We start from the raw sequence: 19,435 nt of genomic DNA on the forward strand, positions 1-19,435 counted from the left end.
TGCAAATGAACTGGAGCTCAGCAGTTTCTCTTTGGAGTCTGGTCCTGAAGTTTTTTTGCTGTAAGATGGCTACCTTTACATCTGCTATTGTGTGGCCAGGGAGGTTGAAGTGTTCTCCTACAGGTTTTTGTATATTGCCATTCCTGATATCTGACTTGTGTCCATTTATCCTCTTGCGTAGTGACTGTCCAGTTTGGCCAATGTACATAGCAGAGGGGCATTGCTGGCACATGATGGCATATATAACATTGGTGGACGTGCAGGTGAATGAGCCGGTGATGTTGTAGCTGATCTGGTTAGGTCCTGTGATGGTGTTGCTGGTGTAGATATGTGGGCAGAGTTGGCATCGAGGTTTGTTACATGGGTTGGTTCCTGAGTTAGAGTTGTTATGGTGCGGTGCGTGGTTGCTGGTGAGAATATGCTTAAGGTTGGCGGGTTGTCTGTGGGCGAGGACTGGCCTGCCTCCCAACGTCTGTGAAAGTGAGGGATCATTGTCCAGGATGGGTTGTAGATCACTGATGATGCGTTGGAGAGGTTTAAGCTGAGGACTGTAGGTGATGGCCAGTGGAGTTCTGTTGGTTTCTTTTTGGGGCCTGTCTTGTAGCAGGAGGCTTCTGGGTACACATCTGGCTCTGTTGATTTGTTTCTTTATTTCCTTGTGTGGGTATCGTAGTTTTGAGAATGCTTGGTGAAGATCTTGTAGGTGTTGGTCTCTGTCTGAGGCGTTGGAGCAGATGCGATTGTACCTCAGTGCCTGGCTGTAGACGATGGATCGTGTGGTGTGTCTGGGGTGGAAGCTGGAGGCATGAAGGTAGGCGTAGCGGTCGGTGGGTTTTCGGTATAGGGTGGTGTTAACGTGGCCATCGCTTATTTGTACGGTGGTGTCTAGGAAGTGGACCTCCCGTGTAGATTGGTCCAGGCTGAGGTTGATGGTGGGGTGGAAGCTGTTGAAATCATGGTGGAATTCTTCCAGGGTCTCCTTCCCATGGGTCCAGATGATGAAGATGTCATCAATGTAGCATAGGTAGAGAAGGGGCGTGAGTGGACGAGAGCTGAGGAAGCGTTGTTCCAGGTCAGCCATAAAAATGTTGGCATATTGTGGGGCCATGCGGGTGCCCATAGCGGTGCCACTGGTCTGGAGGTATATATTGTCACCAAATTTGAAATAATTGTGCGTGAGGATAAAGTCACAGAGCTCAGCAATAAGTTGTGCTGTGTCATCATCAGGGATACTGTTCCTGACAGCTTGTATTCCATCTGTGTGTGGGATGTTTGTGTAGAGAGCCTCTACATCCATGGTGGCTAGGATGGTGTTTTCTGGGAGGTCACCAATGCATTGTAGTTTTCTCAGGAAATCTGTGGTGTCACGGAGATAACTGGGGGTGCTGGTGGCGTAGGGTCTGAGTAGGGAGTCCACATATCCAGACAGTCCTTCAGTGAGAGTGCCAATGCCCGAGATGATGGGGCGTCCAGGATTTCCAGGTTTGTGGATCTTGGGTAGTAGATAGAATAACCCCTGTCGGGGCTCTAAGGGTATGTTGATTTGTTCCTGTGTTAGTGTAGGGAGTGTCCTGAGTAGATGGTGCAGTTTCTTAGTGTATTCCTCAGTGGGATCTGAGGAAAGTGGCCTGTAGAATTTGGTATTGGAGAGTTGTCTGGCAGCCTCCTTCTGGTAGTCAGACCTGTTCATGATGACAACAGCACCTCCTTTATCAGCCTCTTTGATGATAATGTCAGGGTGGTTTCTGAGGCTGTGGATGGCATTGCGTTCTGCACGACTTAGGTTATGAGGCAAGCGATGTTGTTTTTCCACAACTTCTGCCTGTGCACGTCGGCGGAAGCATTCTATGTATAGGTCCAGACTGTCATTTCGACCCTCAGGAGGAGTCCATGTGGAGTTCTTCTTCCTGTGTTGTTGGTGGGAGGGTATCTGTTTATCAGTGCGCTGTTCAGTGTATCTTGAAAGTATTCTTTGAGTCAGAGGCGGCGAAAGTAGGCTTCCAGATCACCGCAGAATTGTATCATGTTCGTGGGGGTGCTGGGGCAAAAAGAGAGTCCCCAAGATAGGACAGACTCTTCTGCTGGGTTGAGTGTGTAGCTGGATAAATTGACGATATTGCTGGGTGAGTTAGGGGTACCCCTGTTGTGGCCCCATGTGGCAGGTAGGATTTTAGACAGCTTACGGTCCTTTTTCCTTTGTAGAGAGGTGAAGTGTGTAATGTAGATCTCCTGTCTTATTTTAGTAAAGTCCATTTGTGTGGAGGGTTGGTTATTTATGAAAGTCTCCAGGTTGGAGAGCTCTTTCTTGATGTTTTTCTGTTTGCTGTATAGGATGCTGATCAGGTGGTTCCTCAGTTTCTTTGATAGTGTATGGCATAATCTCTCACTGTGGTCTGTGCAGTATGTAGATAGCAATGGATTTTTCACCTTCAGTCCATTTGGTATGATGTCCATCCGTTTGCATTTGGAAAGGAAGATGATATCTGTCTGTATTTGAGCAAGTTTCTTCATGAGGTTGATAGATTTCCATTCCATACGGCTACGCCTACCTTCATGCCTCCAGCTTCCACCCCAGACACACCACACGATCCATCGTCTACAGCCAAGCACTGAGGTATAATCGCATCTGCTCCAACGCCTCAGACAGAGACCAACACCTACAAGATCTTCACCAAGCATTCTCAAAACTACGATACCCACACAAGGAAATAAAGAAACAAATCAACAGAGCCAGACGTGTACCCAGAAGCCTCCTGCTACAAGACAGGCCCCAAAAAGAAACCAACAGAACTCCACTGGCCATCACCTACAGTCCTCAGCTTAAACCTCTCCAACGCATCATCAGTGATCTACAACCCATCCTGGACAATGATCCCTCACTTTCACAGACGTTGGGAGGCAGGCCAGTCCTCGCCCACAGACAACCCGCCAACCTTAAGCATATTCTCACCAGCAACCACGCACCGCACCATAACAACTCTAACTCAGGAACCAACCCATGCAACAAACCTGGATGCCAACTCTGCCCACATATCTACACCAGCAACACCATCACAGGACCTAACCAGATCAGCTACAACATCACCGGCTCATTCACCTGCACGTCCACCAATGTTATATATGCCATCATATGCCAGCAATGCCCCTCTCCTATGTACATTGGCCAAACTGGACAGTCACTACGCAAGAGGATAAATGGACACAAGTCAGATATCAGGAATGGCAATATACAAAAACCTGTAGGAGAACACTTCAACCTCCCTGGCCACACAATAGCAGATGTAAAGGTAGCCATCTTACAGCAAAAAAACTTCAGGACCAGACTCCAAAGAGAAACTGCTGAGCTCCAGTTCATTTGCAAATTTGACACCATCAGATCAGGATTAAACAAAGACTGTGAATGGCTATCCAACTACAGAAGCAGTTTCTCCTCCCTTGGTGTTCACACCTCAACTACTAGCAGAGCACCTCCCCCTCCCTGATTGAACTAACCTCGTTATCTCCATACTGATTTATACCTGCCTCTGGAGATTTCCATTACTTGCATCTGAAGAAGTGAGGTTCTTACCCACGAAAGCTTATGCTCCCAATACTTCTGTTAGTCTTAAAGGTGCCACAGGACCCTCTGTTGCTTTTTACAAAATGTTGGAAACACTATGCCCAAATGTGTTTCACAGTCAACTGTAACAGAAAATCATGTCTAATTGCTGTTTAAGACATGCTTAGTCTTTAGTGCCACACACAGTCAAAATATATGTCACACTATACATGGAAGTGTCATATGCAGCCTTTTTCCTGTTGTAGTCAGTAATGCAATACAACCTAGAGTGACCATATTTTCCCAAAGGGAAAACGGGACCCCGCACAGGGCCAGCATGTGGCCTCTCCCCCTCTTAGCCCTTTCTGCATGCAGGGGCTGGCCCAAGGCCCTCCTCTCTGCCCCGGTTATGGGGCCAGTACAAGCCCCCCATGCCACCCACCCTTGGCCAGCACGAGGCCCCTCTCTACCCCCTGCATGCAGGGACGGCCCAAGGTCCCCTGCTGTGCACCCTTGTGGGGCTGGACTGGCCTGAGCCACTCTCCCGAGCCCTCTCTCATGCAGAGGGCTGGTGTTGCCACTAGCTCCCTTGCCCCACTAGAGTTCCCACCCCACTCTTTTGACAAAACTGTGCATTTGTCCCGTTGATGATCCGTTGGTAAGAGGAAATGGGACAAATGCACAAGTTTTGCCAAAAAAGTCGGGACGTCTGGGACAGGGCTTAAAAAAGGGACTGTCCCGGCCAAAACGGTATGTATGGTCACCCTAAATACAACCCAAACACTGTCTCCAATGCACACCTCAGCTATTCTATATAATCCAATGGGAGGTGAAGGGTTCCTGGGATGATGAGGAGAAAAAGAATCCTCCTTTCCTTGGCTATGGAATCACCACTCCATGATTGCTGCTCTACTTCCGGGGCTGGAACCTACTGGCTCTGCACTATATTTGCATCTCCTACATTGGGAAAATTGGCAATTTAAAAATCATAACAAGTTGCAACATGGATACTGAGAGCCAATGCCATGGGCCAAATTCAACCTTTATGAAAGTAGGTGCAACTCCATTGAAGTCAATGCAGTTCATGCCCTGGCTGAGTTTAGCTTTGACTCAGTAACAGGAGCACTATGTTGAATTGGCCTAATCTTAGTAAGAAATCTAGATTAGCCTCTGAATTCAGAATAAACTGTAATCTAAGGATTTCTTTAGCAAGAATGTCCTGCAATCTAAGGATCAGTCCAGCATACAGTGAATTAAGTAACAGGATCCTATTTATCAAAGATGAAAATGGTTGTTTTTTAGACAACTATATCCAATGCCTGCAAAAACAGGCTAGTCTCCAAAAGGCAAAACACAGTGGCTTCAGTAAGAACAGGAACTTCATCTGAGCCAAGGGTATGAGGAGATATCTCTAAATTAGCAAAGGGACAAATTGAACTTACACAGCTTTAAACAATGATGAGGACCCCTGACAAACGTCCTGGAGAGATAGGTACATCCTGGTTCCAGTGGGATCAAAAATACCAATAGAACAGCCCCACTTGGGATATGTTGGTACCTGAACTTTCAGTCTTGGAGGAAACCAAAACTTTCTGAACCTGCAGAAAGGGATGGGTTTAGGGTGAAATTTTATTTCAGTTCTTATTTTCTCCAAACCATTTTGCCTGTCTCTGTTTATTAATCTCTTATGTTTGCCATGCTCCTCCTTTTTTTGCTACCCTGTTATCTGATTCATTAACAAGCTGAGCAGGAGTATTGTTTGATCTGGTACCCTCTCTAGCTGGGTCTCTTTTCTCTGCATTTTCAGGCTCTGTCCATAAATAGTGGCATTTTTTTAACCTCATGTGCATTTGACTGGCTCTCTCTTGGCAGGAATAGAACCTCGCCAGATGCCTTTGAAAAGTATGTCCTGGTTTTCTTTCTGCAGCTTATAATGTCTGTGTTGTGCTGGCCTGGTGCCATCTGCTGCTGCTATGACACTTCAAGGGGAAGTGAGTGCTAGTTAAATGTTTTGACAATCATGTAAAGCCCTAAGCTTCACCTCTCTTTCTCTGATACTCTGATGAGGCACACTTGTCCTGCTCCTTCTTTTCCCCTCTCACCAACCTTTGACTCACCCAGCTAACACATACTGATTTTGCATCAGCGTTATGTTTTGTAAGAGCAGTTCACTGTGACTTCACATCAAAGTTCTTAGTTCCTCATATTTAAATACTCTTGTCTCATCTTACTAGTAGGCTCAACATGATGATAGGAAAGATGATGTAGCAGTTAGGGGCCTAACGTAGGACTTGGGAGACCTGGGGTGAATTCCCTGCCAGGGCCGGCTCCAGGCACCAGCAAAGGAAGCAGGTGTCTGGGGCGGCCAATAGAAAGGGGCGGCACTCCATCCGTTGTTGGGGCGGCACATCCGGGGCGGCGGCGGCAGCAGCTCAATCGGCGGCAGCTCAATCGGCCTGCTTCAGTTTTCAGTGGCAATTCGGCGGCAGGTCCTTCACTCCCGGTCTTCCTCTTCAGCAGCACTTTGGTGGCAGTTCAATCGGGTTTTTCTTTCTTTTTTCTTTTTTTTCCCCCCCGCCGCTTGGGGCGGCAAAAAAGCTGGAGCCGGCCCTGTTCCCTGCTTTACCATAGACTGACTGTGTGACTTTGGGCAAGTCACTTAGCTTCTTTGTTCCTCAGTCCTCCATGTGTAAAATGTGGATAATAGTACTTTCCTACCTTACAGGGTTGTTGTGATCATATATACATCAAAGTTCAGGTGCTCAGATGATGAGGACCACATAAGTACTATGGATAGTCTGTAGTTAAGGGCTGGAGCAAAGTGTCAGGATTTCTATAGTTTGGGGACTAATATCTTGGCTAGGAGAGAGAACCTGTATGGCCTAAAGGAATGCACAGGGGTAGGGGTGGCAGTGGCCAAGAATGCCTGAGTTCGTACCTTGTATGTGCCACTGTTGCTCAGTGTGGCCATGGGCAACTCTCTTCACCTCTCTGCCTTGTTTTCCTCCTCTGTAAAATGGAGGTGAAAAGACAAAGAGCTCACTGCTTCAACTCTCATCCACTCAGTGATGGGTCAATATGTCTGCCCATGTTGATCAGGGTTGTGGAACTGAGGCCTGGCCTGGTTAACAGGCAGGAATAGAATTTTCAGCTAACTCTCCCATGCTTCGGTCTTTGCACTGCTAACATGATTAAAAAGCAGCAAAAATGATTTTTGACACCCAGGACAGCAGATGTGATCTGAACACATCCAGAGTTAGAGGATCTGTTGAGTGAGAAAGTGCCATTTATACGCAGTTGCTTTTATTATTTTAGCGCTGTTTGCCTGCATGTATATTTGTCTGGAAACACATCCAGAAGAGTATCTATTAAAAGGATTTGATTTATTTCCGTTGTTTCTCGAGGAAAGTTATACATTTTCTAGTTTCGTTCAACTGTACCAATTACTCTACACTGACTCCTCCACAATGCCCTTAGAGATTTTACCAAGAACATCCCAAATCTCCTTTTAAGCAGGTTTTTCCGCTGCTGCAAAGATACGCGCACAGCACCTGACTCGCTCTTGTCACATCTCCGTTTATTTCGTGACACAGTGAGCTTTCATAGTTGATAGATTGTTTTTGACTGTCAGGATGTTGTTGAAAGATTATTGCAAGCACAAGCTGCTGATCTCACAAAGCAGCAATGTAGATGGTTTTTCTCTTCTTTGCACTTGAATCTACTGCAGTCTCTCTCTTTAATTTTTTAATTTTTTTTTTAATTGCAGATCACAATACAGTGAAGCATAAGACCATTCACCCATGCTTGGGCGTAAGTCATCATTAGCGTACTGGTGCCTGCCAAACGTTGCCCCCCTCACTTACGTGTTAGCACATGATTAACATTCATGTGCTAACGGGTGCTGGAATGATTTGTATAGTGGGGGTGCTGAGAGTAGCTGAACCAAACTGGAAACCCTGAATATAGCCAGGGGTTGTGACCGCACCCCCAGCACCCTTAGGTCCAGCACCTATGTGTGCTAATGAGTCTGTTGCTGACTCAGCCTTCTGCTGTAGGATTGCTCTGTAATGTGTTTCCAGGGAATGGGATCTAATAATACATTGCAACCTAACTTTGCTATATGGACTCTTTATTAGACTCTAAATTAAAGTAGCAATAAACAATGTGATATTCTGCTAACTAGTCATTTGGAATGTTTATGGCTACTAATTGTCCAAAGTGCCAATAATCAATTAACTATGACATTAAGATTCATCATAATCTCAGTAATAATGATCCATAAGATATACTTAAATAACGACAATAATTTCCCCTCAACTGCCTATTTCAGTGTGCCACAAACCATTTACTGAATTCATTTGAACAGAAGATGGTGCTTGTATTTTACTGCTGTTAATTATTTAGTTTTAAAGTTGAGGATTTTATAGGGAGTTGAAAATGATTTAATTCTTTCATGGGATGGAGTGTACAATACTGGTTGCCAGTAAGTGTTTCTGAGAAGCCAGAAACGGGAACTTTCTAGCTGTTCTCATTTTCCGTTTCTGTTCAGGTTGTTGTCATCAGCCAACTTCCAAAAGGTGCTGTGCAGCTACATTTCCTATTAACTTCCATGGGAGTTGCAGCGGCTCAGCGTTTCTCAGGGTTAGGTCCATTCGCAATAGTTTATTTATAGTAGCTGAATGCAGTAGTTGCATTAATAGTGCCTCCTTGTTGTGCGAAGAGATGAGACCCAGCTATAACATCTGGATGTGGAGTTAGACTTCCCAAAGCTCTAGGCATGCACAGATCCAGGGGTTTAGACATGGCAAATCTTGTGAAAGCTCCAAAATTGACAGCACTAGAGAAAAAACAGAGTAAGGAGAACAGTGCTACAAGCTCTCCCTGCACGGCCTTGCCAATGAACTTCAGCAATGGTTAGAAGAAAGAGAGGGTAATTCATTTTCCATGGCCAGTCAGTCTTTGCTACTCAAAGGTGGAAGTCCCTAGCCACGCTGAGGTGCAGAGGGAAGGAGCAGGGCTGTCTTGACCAAGCTGAGGTTCTCTCATCCATTCTGCCTGTACCTGATAGGGTGACTTGGAGGAGTCTATGGACAGTACTCAGCAGTGATCCTTGCTGCTGTGGTCCTCTCCAGGGTGGGCTGCTGGACCATCATCAAGCATGTTACGAAGGCCCCTGGGTAGGACTCAAGAGGCTGTTAGATAACCTTTCTCTCTGGTTGCTGTATGTGTGCACTGGGAGGGGTGGGTGAGCAGAGGCTCCTGCACCTTTCTGCCAGTTGTTTCTGCACACTCCTGCAGGACAAGGCAGGAGTTTGCCTATAGACATGTGAAGTTGCATTTTGACCGTTATTATTATTATTTATTACAGTATTAGTCACGACGGATTAGCTACTAGGCAGACTGGCTGCTTTATAGTAGTGAATGAAACTTTTTGCCAATAGCCACAAATTCCTTAATCTTTAACTGTCTACTGAGAAAAAGCTGAACTGAAAGGTTAGAGGATTCCTGATTCCACTTCCTTTCAATAGAAAGGGGGTGAGATTCTCAGCTGGTGAAAATCAGCCTAGTTCCATTGATGCCAATGGAGCGATATCAATTTACACCAGCTGAGGATCTGGCCCTGAAAATTAAAAACCGGCAGCGCTTCAAGGACTGTAGAAGCTACTGGAACTCGTGGTTTCAATCGCAAATGACATTTAAAAGTGCTCAGTCTGACTTTGCAGACAGCGCTACATAATAAAATTTGATGTTGAATCTCATTGAGTACAGTTGTGATGTGAATTTGTATGATCCTTCCATGCTAATGTCTATCCTAAATGGTAATAAGTGTAAGCTGCTGTAGTGAATTAGAAAATGATGGTGCTTCCACATATTGTTGAGTAGTAGTGATTCTGTAACATAATGCAATTCCTCATGTGGACGTCTTAATTAATACAAAAATTTACTTAGTTACTAAAGAAAAATCTTTGTATTATCCAGTCAACCTTTGTTGTTGGGAAATTAGCATGCCACTATGACTTTTTATGGATAATTGTGACTGAAATATGCCTTTGGCCTTGCAATCCACACACTGTGGGACCACAACCTCAGCTGGGGAAATCAACATAACTCACTGAAGTCAATGGAGCCATGTTGATTTATACCAGCAGAGGATCTGGCCCTGGTTGCATGAAACTGTCCTGGGGAGAAAACCTTCGGGGGGTTCTTACTGCAAACATTATGTTGGGAATTATTAGTGACTGTAATGGGGGTTGTGCAGTTGACATTCATGCAATGCTTTGTATTAAGAACTGAATGACAGTGAGGATCATGCAGTCCTCATGTTCTGCCTCCCTGATGTTTGAAGTAGGGAAGTGGATGAACATAGGCTCCAAGCAGGAAGACAAGAGCACACCATTGAACAGGCTGATTTGTTTAGCAGGCAATGCTGGACTTTTTACTGTCTTCAGATGCCATCAAAGGCTAACAAAAGGATTTACACTCTTTGATTTCCCCCATTATGTCAGGTGTCATCTGGGCTTTTTTATTGATGGCTGATGTGGAATTTAAATGCTACGAGATGCTTGAGAGCTCACAGGTTCCCTAATGAGCAGCAGCTTTTCTTTCTCATTCGACAGGCTACCACACAGCAACGGAGCACCTTGGCCTGTTCCACCTTTTCATTTTGCGAAGCACAAAGCGAATTGGGTGATCCAAGTAATAATTATTAGCAGAGATGTCATCACATGATATAGACATGCCAATCTCTTTGTTTATGCCTCCTTCAGTTACTTTGCTATTAATACAAGATCACATTTGAGTGATGGAGTAAAAACAACACACTTGGGACCTTCATGTACCAAGGTGAGGATGTTTAATTCATATCTTCCTATCTACTCCATATTTAGAGGCATCTGTTCTGGACCAAACTCGTCTGTTTGCACAGAATAAATATCTATAGATCATATACTATATTACAATGTAATTTTGCTTGTGACTATGTCACCTTTGCTCTTTACAGAGCATGGTGTATGCGTCAATGAGTTCTTTGGTTGCTGAGTCTGATGTGCCAGGCAGCTCTGCACAGTCCCGTCTCTAAGTAGGGCACACCCATGTACTAGCAATGCTCTGAATCCGAGCAGCAGATGCTTTCCTTCTTTGCTTGTACATTAACACTAAACAAGCAAGCAAACCTATTTGCAAGGTACTGTATATGATCTCAGCTGTTTTAAATGGTATCATGTTGAAACTTGGCATACAAATTGCCAGCTTGGATCAACATTAAAAATACCGTGTTGATCCATAAAGCCATGTTTGATGTACTGTCTGGGGATGGACACAAACTTTTTAACTTTTGAGTTTCGGATCTTTCTTTCTTTTCTTTTTTTTTTTTGTTGCCAAGTTCCAAAGAGATGTGTTTTTAGAAAGTGGTATTTGGCAATAAGTTTTTTTTTTTTAATATGGCATGAGCAATGTGTTTTATGTACAGTTTCTTTCTATGCAGTATTATGTGATACTTAGTGAGGGCTGAACCTCAGATGGCTTGGCTGTCTGCGTAGGCATTCAGCATTTCAAATGATTATCCAAATTGTATCTGAACTTGTTGGGTCTGCAAAATTGGCCTGGATAGTCTTGCAAGAGCAGGCTGCATCACAAGATTGTCTATAATTTCTGCTTCTGGTTCTGCTTGAGTCAGGGCCGGCTCCAGCATTTCTGCCGCCCCAAGCAAAAAAAAAAAAAAAAAAGCCGTAATCGCAATTGCGATCGGCGGCGGCAATTGGGGGAAAAAAAAAAAAAAAAAAGCCGTGCTCGGCGGCGGCAGTTCAGCGGCAGGTCCTCCCCTCCTAGAGGGAGCGAGGGACCTGCCGCCCCCGAATTGCCGCAGGTGCCGCCCCTCTCCCTTGGCCGCCCCAGGCACCTGCTTGTTAAGCTGGTACCTGGAGCTGGCCCTGGCTTGAGTTACTTCAGCAACAGCCTTTCTCAGAGGACATTGGCCCTTCAAATGCTGTCCAGAACGTAGTAAGCCAAAGGCACATGAAAATAAATACTAATTTCACAGTTACTGTGTTGACTGGGTCTGTGTGTAGCACATCCACAAAATGCCCCTAAAAGGAGTGGCTGCTTCCCAGATGGAAAACACCCCTGCCCTGTCTGGGGAAGTAACTGAGAGGAAGCTGAAGTGAAGTATTTCCTGGGGAGAGCGTGCAAGGAGGGGAGTTGCCTCTGTACTCTCTTCTAGAAATGAACAGATGTTGTTCTTTTGTTAAACAGAGCTAATGCCAGTGTTGTCATTCAGGGGACACTGCATAGCTGTGTTAACCCACCAATAAGGAGGCTGCCAGGTCTGGAACAATAATAATAGAGATGAGGTTTGAATATGGTCAAACCTGATGTCACTTTTTTGGGTGAAGGTTCAGGATAGTTCTTATCTGAGCCAGTTTCCCCATATTAGAAATACTGCCAAATATTTTATTTATTATGTTTCATGATGCTAAAAGTCTTGTGGAGTCCTAAATTACTATTTACATAACAGAAAAGATGTGCAGTAATATTCTGTAAAATTACATAGAAAATACATAATGCTCTAGGTTCTGATCTCAGTTGCACTGGTGTAAAATCTGGGGTAACTCCACTGAAGTCAGCTTCTTTGTAGATGTGTCCACATCAAAAACTGCCACCATGCTTTGCACTAATTGCTGTCCTTATTGACAGCTGAGGAGAGAGCCTGTGAACTGAATGAGCACGAACAATGAATTGCTTTCTCACTCAAGGGGTGTCTCTTCAGTACAGCATTGAGGCATAATGCTTGTGAGGAAGCTGTCTGTGCTGCATACAGAGGACATTGTTCTCCAGGACTGTCAACTGGCATCAAGAGTGTTACTCCAGATATCCACTGGTGCAAATGAGACCAGATTTTGGCCACTATTAGAATTGTCAGTTCCATGCCAATTACCTAAAACATCCATGAAACTTCACACTAAATTGTAAAGTCACTTAATGTAATTAATGATTAACATTTGCATGCACCCCCTTTCCCCTTTGGAGGGGATGATGGATAGTTCCCAAGGAAGTTTTCTCCCATTGTAAGATTTTCGAAATGAGGGAAACATTTTCCCCTCAGTCCCTATCTTGACTTTGCTGTTCCAAGGTATTATGCCTACTGTATGGTAGGTAATATCATGCACTGATCTCAGATCCCAGCTGTTTCTCTAGGCACAAAGGAGTGAATTAAAGGTAGAGAAGCAGGTAATCATAAAGATGATAATTTAACTTTTCCTTTGAGTTATTTTATGTTTGTTTGCTTGTTCTACACCTTCATGTTATTTAAAGACTATCTTTGGGGGGGTGGGGTGGGTGCATGTCTTCTGATAAATAGCCAGATTTATATTTGGAAGGAGACAGGGATTTCTTTCTAGAAATATTCTAGATGAAATAAATGAGTGAACTGAAAGAACTGAATTGAAAAGTTGTAATTCAGTCAAGAGACTCTCTGATGGTTAATTCAATCAAGCTGTTGTCATGCTTTGCCTTTTGCTGTTCAGTCCAGAGCCAGGTTTTGTTGTATCAAATGTAAATTAATGATTTTCATTTTTTAAGTAGAGGCAGATGACTTTTTAAATTTAAAGTCCATGACTCAAGAGCAAAGAGGGTTTATATCACACTCTTTAAAATAAGTATATTCTAGAGAATAAGCATGATCTTGCTAAAACCCTATTTTCAAATATAGCTGAAAAATAGTTCACTTTAAATGCAGAAAGCACAATACATAATTTCATTATTTATATTCTTTTGGGTTTATGGTAGTGGTTTTGGCAGGACATCTGAAAATGCAATGTTATAGGGAAAATTAAAAACTGCATCAAAAATTTTGAAAGCTTTATAATGGCAGGATACAAACAATTATTCTGACTGAAAAAATAAAATTACAGTGTCAGACTGCCTGATTTGATACATCGTTGGTATGGGACATAAGATTAAGGCTCTGACCACGTTTGGTCATTAAATATCATTGGGTAATTACCGGGTAATTGTGTTCTGCTCACCATTTCCCTGTCGCTTCAGTTGGCTAACCTGTTGTAACTAAACACTTTACTCCGTTTGCACAGTAGCCACTTGTAACTTCACTCCGACAGCTGGGCTAGAACTCTAATCACCTTGTTCCAAAAGCACAGGCCTCCACTGCTTGAACGGGAGAATCCCCATTAGGTCTTAGCAGTATAGGAGGTTGACAAATGGCTAAGCAATGTTGATTCCAGCTGGCAGATATTAAGGCCATGCGTTCACGCTTGCCAGCTCATTAAATAACAGACTTGCTCTCTCCTGAAACTATTATGTGTGATTGCTGATGCCATTATTAAACAATTGTTGGCAAATCCTACATCAAGAGGTGGCAACATTTTGATGGTGGCTGTTGTGATCTCTTGTACATTTTCAGCTCTCCAAAGCACCTTGATTTGCACAGCACTTCTTGAAAACAGCAATCTGTAAGCAAAAGAAACCTGATGAGGTTCAACAAGGACAAGTGCAGAGTCCTGCACTTAGGACGGAAGAATCCCATGCACAGCTACAGACTAGGGACCGAAGGGCTAGGTAGCAGTTCTGCAGAAAAGGACCGAGGGGTCACAGTGGATGAGAAGCTGGATATGAGTCAACAGTGTGCTCTTGTTGCCAAGAAGGCTAACGGCATTTTGGGCTGTATAAGTAGGGGCATTGCCAGCAGATCGAGGGACGTGATCGTTCCCCTTTATTCGACATTGGTGAGGCCTCATCTGGAGTACTGTGTCCAGTTTTGGGCCCCACACTACAAGAAGGATGTGGAAAAATTGGAAAGAGTCCAGCGGAGGGCAACAAAAATGATTAGGGGGCTGGAGCACATGACTTATGAGGAGAGGCTGAGGGAACTGGGATTGTTTAGTCTCCAGAAGAGAAGAATGAGGGGGGATTTGATAGCAGCCTTCAACTACCTGAAGGGGGGTTCCAAAGAGGATGGAACTCGGCTGTTCTCAATGGTGGCAGATGACAGAACAAGGAGCAATGGTCTCAAGTTGCAGTGGGGGAGGTCTAGGTTGGATATTAGGAAACACTATTTCACTAGGAGGGTGGTGAAGCACTGGACTGCGTTACCTAGGGAGGTGGTGGAGTCTCCTTCCTTGGAGGTTTTTAAGGCCCGGCTTGACAAAGCCCTGGCTGGGATGATTTAGTTGGGAATTGGTCCTGCTTTGAGCAGGGGGTTGGACTAGATGACCTCCTGAGGTCCCTTCCAACCCTGATATTCTATGATTCTATAATAATGGGCCACATGGTGGCTTATTCTTCATGGGTGTGCAAAGGTGGAGATAATAAAGGCATAGGAGGCTTTCCCTCCCTGGTACTCCTTTTGAAGGACCAGGCATAGTTGGTATAGGAGAGGAGGCCTTGCACTAGTCTAGTGCTACTGCTGGCACTAGATTCTCCAAAGACAATAGTGGGGGCTGGGATGGAGTAAGGCCCCAGCTGGCCTAGCATAGGAGAAACACATGCTGCACACTCAGAAGGGCAGCTGGATGCCAGCTCCATTTGGTGCCCCAGGGACTCTTGCTATTGCAAAGATCCTTCCCGCTACCCCTCCAACATTGTCCATATTTTAATGCTACTGTCTGGCATAACTTATTGCAGTGGTAATTTATAATGGCTTGATTCTTCTCATGACCCACTGGGATATGGCACCCATTCCAGTGCCTCAGAAAATCCACTGCTATGCCAGGCTTGCGTGCCCAAAAATACATTTTCCAAGATGCAAAGTGCCCCACTGCAGTGACCAAGGATAGATTAAAATCTAAGAGCCTGATTCACCCATCATTACACCAGTTCTCCACCTGTGAGACTCCACTAGGGTTACATTGGTGCAAAACGAATGCGACAGAGTGGTGATTCAGGCACTATCTGTATTAGTGTGCTAGAATATAAAAATAAACCAACAGAGAATAATAAAATGAACTATAAGCGTTATGTTTAATTTGTTGGTGGAACAATAAATTTCAGCAGTTAATCTTTTGTTTTGCATTACCCATGCCAGCAAGGTTCAGCATTTACTCTAGTGCCACTATATTTTGTACACTGTGTCTCAGCTAATCCTGACAATGAGATTATTCCATTTTTTGCTAAGGAAGAATTGTATTTAGTTAACAATTACAGATTAACTCTATCTATTTCACACACAAAGATCCAAATTCTTTGTTCTCCAGTGTTCTTTGCCTATGTAGAACCTACTGTATAGCAGGCTACCAGATAAATCTAACATATTATTCAGTTATAATTATTGCAACATTAAATTAATCAATGCTGCAGACATATAGTTTCTATTTAAGAAAGGTTGAATTCATTGTTAGTATAATATTCCTATAACAAAAAACCCTTTTATTTAATTTCTGTATCACAGAGAGAGGAGAGAGGCTTAGTTTTAGAAACTCTCTGTAAACAGACATGGCCAAAATAAATTGGATCCAACATTAATGCATTGGCTCCTGATTGAATTAATCTTTGTATCTGAAAATAGCTATCTACTCCAAACCAAGAACAACTATCCACATCTCTGTCAATTTGGCATGGAAGCCAAACTACTGTGGCCATTTTTAAGTAAACATAGCAGATGGAAGGCAATGTGATGAAGTGGAGATTTTCCCTTGTTACGTTGTATGTGAGTCTTACTGTTGAGCCTATGGCAGTGTTACTGTTTTCCATGAATACCGTGTGTGCCTCTGTTTCCCTGTGTGCTGCACCAATACCTTGGTGGTGGGAATAGGGTTGTGTGACTTTGGCTGAGACCTCTGGGGCAGGTGAGGCTGCTCCAGCTGCCTGCACATATGCTATGACCGATGCCCTTCGTAACCTGAGACCCAGGATGGGGATGCAACCAGGTGATGACCAGGTGACTCTTTGCCCAGCAAGTGAGACAAAGACAAGGAGGAGGAGCAATGGGGGTGTCTGAGGTCGGGTCGCTAGAAGCTGGCAATCTGCTGGGGGGGGGGGGCTGTAAGAGGGGGAGCCCAGGGCTTCTGGCCCAGGACTCCCCAAGATGGAGTTGGCTGAAAGTCACTGATTTCTGAGATAGCAAGCTTTGTTCTGCGCTGTGTTCCTGTCAACTAATAAACCTTCTGTTTTATCGGGTGGCTGAGAGTCACATCTGACTGTGGAGTTGGGGTGCAGGGCTCTCTGATTTCCCCAGGAGCCCTGCCCGGGCAGACTTGCTGCGGGAAGCGCACGGTGTGGAAGGGGATGCTGAATGCTCCGAGATCAGACCCAGGAAGGTCAAAGCTCTTAAGCTTCTTGCCCTGGCGATAGTATTCTCAGAGAGAGGAGGCATGTTCCCCCAGAGTCTGACTGGCTTCATATGGAGTAGTTCTAGAGTATCGCCTGGTGACTCCGTGACAGGCAGGAATTCCAAACCCTTGGTTGGATTTGGTTCTGCAGTTGGCCTGGTTTTAATGAAAAGATGATTTGGAATTGAGGGATAGAGGGACTCAAATGCATTCTGGGATCTATATTATTTTTGAAGTTTAAAAAAATGGGAAGAGACCCCTTGGCCATATAATCCAGTGTCCTGTCTCTGACAATGGCTAGCAGCAGATGCTTCAGAGGAAGCAGTGAGAACCCCGGAGGAGGCAGATATAGGATAATCTGTTCCCTCATCCTGATTTCTAGTAGTTTAAAAATTAGTTTGTCCTGAAGCACAAGGTACAACATCCTTTCTGAAATTTGTCGTGATTAACTGCTATGGATATTTTTGATATCCATATAAATGGATGACTTAATTCGTGTATAAGTTAATAGATAGGCTCTACAATTATCTTAAGCTTATTAGTGCATCATGTTGATCTCCCTGCAAAGATAAGACCTAGTCCCCATGTAGCAGATGGATCAGGCATTATTGGAGCTGGACAAATTATTAATTGCTAATATTTAGCCAATAAATTTTGGTATTTTTTTACTAAATTATTCACATGCTTTTGTCATTATTCAGCCACTCAGTGAATAAGTTATTCATTTTTTGCCAACTGTCAAAATAGTTAATTTGTGAATAAATTTTCTGTTACTCATTGTCTGTTACTCTAGGTAGTAAACTGGTTCTGCATCTGAGAAGAACCAAAAGGACAAGATAAAACATCTTGGATACACTTTATCCTTTAACACCATTCAAGTCAATGGGCCCCACATCCCTTCATTTTCACCCATTTTACTTAACTAAGGTTACTTCTGATTTATACCAGTGTACAAGAGATCAGAATCAGGCTCATAGTCTTTTTTCCCCCTCTTCATCCTAACTTCCGTGCTGTTTGTCTGCTCCCATGTCCACCCTTCTTCATCCACCCAATTTTCTCTGGCTATTAGTTTATTCCTTGGGTTCGTTGTGAGGTGCAAGTCTTGGGCTTGTTTCTTCAACCATCTGAGAGTGCACCCTTAGTTTACTAACCCATGGAGAGGCTTGTTGCTGCTCGAAGGTAGCTTTGTAATTTTACAGTTCATTTAAAAAGAACTTCTGAAAGACAATTTTGTGAGGATTTATGGACTGTATCTCTCCACTCTTAAAAGTAGCTCCTCCTAAAAGGATGCTAGAAAAGAGTAAACAGGCTGGGTCATCCACATTCTGGAAATATACGCACTGCTCTCCGGTTCCTGCAAACACATGCTATAACCAAATGCTGCAGTCTGGTCTTAAAGGGACACTTCCCATTTCTATGGTTATTTAATAATAATGCACTTATTAGCAAAAATAGAAATCAAGCAATATAACAAATATTCAAACAATAATCAAATTTATCTCTAAATGCAGTTTTACAATCAAAAGCCAGTTCAACCAATTACATTTATTCCAGAATCCTTGCACAAGGAGCTTTTCACAACTGATATATATTTGTTGTTGCTTTTTCACCACTTGTTCTCTTTGTACAGTTCCTTGGACTGAATAGTCCCTCTAACACCCCTTCTTGTATTCCAGAAACTCAGTTGTCCTTTCAGAAGCAGTTAATGGCCTAACTGCCGTTTTCCACTCACTTTCTTTTATAAAAAATAGTTTGGCCTATTTACCAGCTCCCAGTTCCGTTTTTACACTAGAAAGCAGGTTGAAAATGGCTGCACATACACTGTTGCTCCAAGAGCAGCTTATCTTTAGAGGAGGAGACAGTTTAAACTGTCACTTTTTCTCCTCCAGGCCCTCAATTCTCTCCTTCTTCCAAGTAAGTGACTGACTTCATCTCCCCTCCTCATAAGCGTCTTATTTTGGCTCAGGCATGAGCTTACTTGATAGAAACATTTGTGCTCTGCCTACACTCCAGCAACAGATGTCAATAATACTGTCACAAGCCCATCCCACTGACAGAAAGGCTAACAAGTATTCCTGCACTCACGCCACTCTAGTGAGGTGCACGTGCAGAACGTGTTCCACCTAGAGAAGGGAGCTGAAAAAGGTGAAACTTCCCCCAGAGAAGGGGGAAGTTTTCCCAGGAGAAGAGGCTGTGCTGCTAGTGAGCTCCAGTATCAAGGGGAGTTAAGCCTGAGGTGGAGGCTAGCCTTTCCGTCCTTCCCCGCTCCCCCCTTGTTTGGGGACAGGCTGATACCACAAGCCTGATACAGGCCAGGGGCCCTGGAAGGCTGTTCCCAACCAATGACCAATGGTGGGATCTGGGGAGCACCACCAGGGACTAGAAATAATTGGACCCCAGGAGTGAGCGGAACTCCCTCTGGGAACAGATAGTGTCCTGGAGTGGGGGTTCTCATAGGGGGGAAAAGACTCAAAGAGACTATGGCTAAGTAGGGTTGCCAGGCGTCTGGTTTTTGACTGGAAGGCCCTGTTAAAAAGGGATCCTGGCGGCTCCGGTCAGCACCACTGACCGGGCCATTAAAAGTCCGGTCGGCAGTGCAGCGGGGCTAAGGCAGGCTCCC

Source organism: Emys orbicularis, chromosome 6 (genome assembly GCF_028017835.1).
Source record: "Emys orbicularis isolate rEmyOrb1 chromosome 6, rEmyOrb1.hap1, whole genome shotgun sequence".
Lineage (NCBI taxonomy): Eukaryota > Metazoa > Chordata > Testudines > Emydidae > Emys > Emys orbicularis.